Genomic DNA, 4,537 nt, shown 5'->3' on the forward strand with positions numbered 1-4,537 from the left:
TTTACATATTTTTATTATTAACTCATAAAACTCAAAGAAAAACTTTTGACAGATTGAATTAATAAATAAATGAATCATCTAACTTAAATAAAGTCATAAATATCCCCTAAAGGCATTCTGATGGTGTCTCCCTAGAAGTCTCGGGTACTTGTGCAAGATGCATGTGTAACAATTCTAGAAACAAAAAGAAACATTTAACTAGAGACGTTTTTATATTGCCTGTTAATTATGATCGACTATATATACTTTACGTACATGGAGCATGTTACTTGTTCGCTTTGATTGCTTCCCAAGCGTCACACCCCACTTTTCGAGAGGGCTTAAAGTGATCAACCGATGCAGTAACTTAGCAGCAGAAGCTTAATATTAACACATTTACCAAATGTCTTAGTACCACTCTATAAACTTATATACACAATATACAGAAAGTTGTACTCAATCTTCAAACACGAGCCTTCACACAAAAGCCTCTAGTCCTTGGGTTTCCCTTCCTTAATACAATCCACTTCAACAATCACCTAAAATACTTGCTTAAAGAGTTAAAGGTCATACGTACGTTGGTTTACACTAATTAATTACATCCCATTTAATCCATAAAACACGTACCCTTGTTTACGTATGAGCTCGTTTAATTTGCATTTTATAAAACACATTATACCTGTAAGAGTCTCAAGGATATATTAACTACATACACTGTATAACATATATAATTAGTGTTACGCGTTACTTGGTTGTAGTGAATACGCTCATCATGATGAATATAAATCAGTACTTGTGTATAGACATGCAAATGCAATGAATACAATACAACACATAATTCAAGGTTCCATTCATACAACATTTTCATTTTTGCATGTATTACAGTTTAGAAAGAGTTAATATGAAATATTGTTGAAATATTAAATATCAAAGAGTTAATATCTCGGTTCTCTTTATGGTACTCTAGTTGGGCGGGAGTATTCCCCCTTCCGCCTTTGTGCGGGATTGTTCCCGGCTTTGCTCATTCCTTCAGGTGACACTGAGTGATTGAGAGCTAAGTGCCTTGTGCGTGTAGCCTTGCTGCGCGGGTGGCCTTCCCTGATGGCTTGTATCCGCAGCTGCGGGAACAGGCAGATTACTTCACCATTGGGAGGCATTTCCTGCGGGAACAGCTTGCGTACTGCGCGTAAGGACGTCACGTCTCTGAGCATGGTTGGTCCTGCGGATCCAGTTGGTTTCTGCGCAGACGTCCCTCTTCAAGGTGAGTCTTGCGGGTCCAACTGGGCTCTGCTGGGACCTACCTCTTCAAGTCCCCCCAGTCCAATGTTCTTCTCATGAATGTTTAATAAAGTGAGGTGAACTTTTGGACTTAAGCAAAGGGTTTTGAAAAGGGTTTAGTTTTAAGGTTTTCCATGGGGATTCTTCCCGCGGAAGTCCTTGTCACTTGCAGAAATTCCCGACTTTCCTGCTTGATCTTTGGGTATGATGCGGGTAGGTCTGTAACCTCCTCGCAAGTCAGGAGCGTTGAGTCCCACTTGTGTGGATTCTCCATGAGGTTTTGGTTGTTTTGAACATAGTGATCAATTATGTTAAAACCACCAATTCCATCCTGGAGCTTCAAACAATGTAGTTCTCGACGTTCCCGCTATGCGGGGATGTTATTTCCGTTTCCGCAAGCATTGCCCAGAAGATCCTTCTTGGTTTCAATTCCCTGCGGAGCGCTAGGTATGTGAAGGGTTTTGCCTTAACACTGTACCCGCGCTCGTCTTACGGTTACTTTACTTCCAAGGTATTCCTGGCGTAAATTCCCTGCGGGTGCTAGGTATGTGAAGGGTTTTGCCTTAACACTGTACCCGCACCCGTCTTATAGTTACTTGGTTGCCGAGGTATTCTTGGCTTCAATTCCCTGCGGGTGCTAGGTATGTGAAGGGTTTTGCCTTTACACTGTACCCGCACCCGTCTTATGGTTACTTGGTTGCCAAGGTATTCTTGGCTTCAATTCCCTGCAGGTGCTAAGTATGTGAAGGGTTTTGCCTTAAACACTGTACCCGCACCCGTCTTATGGTTACTTGGTTGCCAAGGTAAGGGGTATTTTCCCGCTTACTTTTGAATCTTTTTGAATTTTTGAAATTCGAAAGGTTGGTGAAAGGATAAGAACAGTCCAAACCTCTGAAACGTCGTGCGACGGTTTCTTCTGACTGTGTCAGGACGTGCAGGAAGTTATGGTGACGTGACAGTACATGGTCATTCCAGACGCTTTTCCAGGCGCGTGGGCGCGATTTTTCGGGCGCGTGGCCGCGAAATTAATGGTACGCGTCCTTTCAACAGCTTTTGCCAGCTTGCTTTTTGCCACGTGTCATAGTTTCATTGCACCTTCGATTTCTCTCTCCTCCGCATTAAATTCATCGCATTAATTGCGATTAGTATATAAAGGGGGAGAGGGTTCTTTGTAATCCACACTTTCACTTTTCTCTTCATCTTCTAAACGATTTCCGGCGAATACTCACCTTTTCAGGCAAGCATTCTCTTGAAATCGTTTTCTTCTTTCATCTGTAAGATGTCTTCTCGTGATCTCGAATCTACAGCCCAGGAGGCTGGGGTGTTCGCCGATGACAAGAGTACTGCTGGCGAGTGCCAGTGTGCTCTGCCTGTCGATCTGTATCAGTACGTCGTCAGGAAGTTCATGCTCGAGTCTCTCGAGCCTGAGTTTCCTGAACCCCATCAGACGGTGTATGATGCCCCCAGAGGCAAGATCGGGGTATATGCTGCATTCTTTGTTTATGGGAATCTTAGGTTCTCATTGACAAAGTTTGTGTACCGTGTCCTGGAGAGGCACGGTGTGCACCTGACCGAGGTGCACCCGATTGCGATCGCGAAGATTCGCCACTTCGAGTGGGTGTGCCGGATTCTGGGCATTGAGCCCTATGTCGACCGCCTGATGACCTTCTACTCGTGGAGGTGCATCCAGGGGTGGTATACGCTGATAACCCGGATTAAGGGTTTGAAGATTTGCGCAACCGAGCGCAGTCTTCGCTCGTGGAAGCGGGAGTTCTTCTACATCTCCGCTCGCGCCATCCCCCTTGCCATGAAATTCAAGAATGGGCAAGCACTTCCCAGCCTTCACGCCTCCAACTACCAGGAGGCGGAATGGTTCTCGAAGATATCCCGAGTCCAATCTCCGGTTTACCGGTTTGCGGAGTCCGGGATGGTGATGCTGGGGATGAGCCGGGTGTGGAAGGATGCGGATGCGCAAAAGATCCCAATCGTCCTTGAATACGGTTCGAACTCTGTTCCTTACGGTATGCTCTGTTTCTTTTTGTTAATTTAGAATCTCTTCTAACTTCTTTCCTGTTTATTTCAGAGGGGAACGACTTGCAGTCGCTCATGTACCCGCGGGAGGCTGACGGTCCCGCTCGGATGGGTACTCGCGCTCTAGACGAGAACGAGTTGCCCATCCTAGAACAAACGGCGGATCGGTTCGTGGAGGTCTACCCGTTAGGCCACGAGATCCTTAGCGCCAGGCGGCCAGGTAAGGCGCTATTCAACCCTCGACCCCTCAATGTTGAAACCTCTGCTGGAATTCCTCTAATCTTATGTTCTGATGAGGAATCCGCAGATGGTCCTCCGTTGGTGCGGAAGAAGAAGGCTGCCGGCGGGAAGGGGAAGGAGAAGGTGGCCTCCACTGCCGATCCGGTGCCTCGGTCTGATTCGGAGACCGAGAGCGAAGAGGTGGCGGGGAATCCCGGTGGTGATAAGACAACCGCTTCGGAGGCTGCGACAACTGTTACCTCCGGAGAGCCCAGGATGACAATGGTGAGCGGCGTGAAGAGGCCGGCTCCATCGGGTTCATCCCCACCTGTCCGTACATTTAGGCTCAAGAAAACCCGTAAGTACAAACTTTATTTCTCTTTAACTTCATAGCTTTTCGTCATTAACACTTTATCCTCTTTGTACAGGCGTGGATGTTGACGCATTCCAGGGTGGAGCGCAGAGGAGTACCTCTCCGCCCATGACGGTAGGCTTGGTCAGCCTACCTGAGGCGACGACCCAGGCGGCTGCGCCTGCGCCTGCTTCCGCTGGTTCAGTTGCTCACTCCGTTGAGCCGACTGTTCCAGCTGTGAGTGCCATTTTTACCGCATCTTTCACTGAGCCGGCGGTTACTTTTGCTGCGGATTCCGCAGCGGCGACCACGGCGGCTTTTACCATGCCTCCTCCGTCATCAGCAACGACGGCCGGTCCTTCAGGTATGCATGGGGCTTATCGCCAACCTCTGCCTCCTTCCCATCTGCCTGACCTCTTGGATGGATTTCCGTTGGGTTCAGGTGATGGGTTTGGCGGCTATCGGCCTGTTATTGACCCTACAGGTGCGTAGGGTTCTTTTGGCCCTTTTCATATTTTTATCATCTTTTCCTAACTGCTTTATGTTTTTTGCAGTGTCGGATTCCAATGAAGTGTATGTTCCACGATGGAACATCCGCCGAGGAACAACCCTTTGCACACCTGTGGAGTGCGAGGAGTGGGCTCGTCACGCTGCTCCCAGTGGTGCGTTGGGGGAAGC

The sequence above is a fragment of the Bidens hawaiensis genome, unplaced genomic scaffold (assembly GCF_021521415.1).
Source record: "Bidens hawaiensis isolate Kalapana, Puna unplaced genomic scaffold, B.hawaiensis_p1.1 tig00019557_1, whole genome shotgun sequence".
In the NCBI taxonomy this organism is placed as follows: Eukaryota; Viridiplantae; Streptophyta; class Magnoliopsida; order Asterales; family Asteraceae; genus Bidens; species Bidens hawaiensis.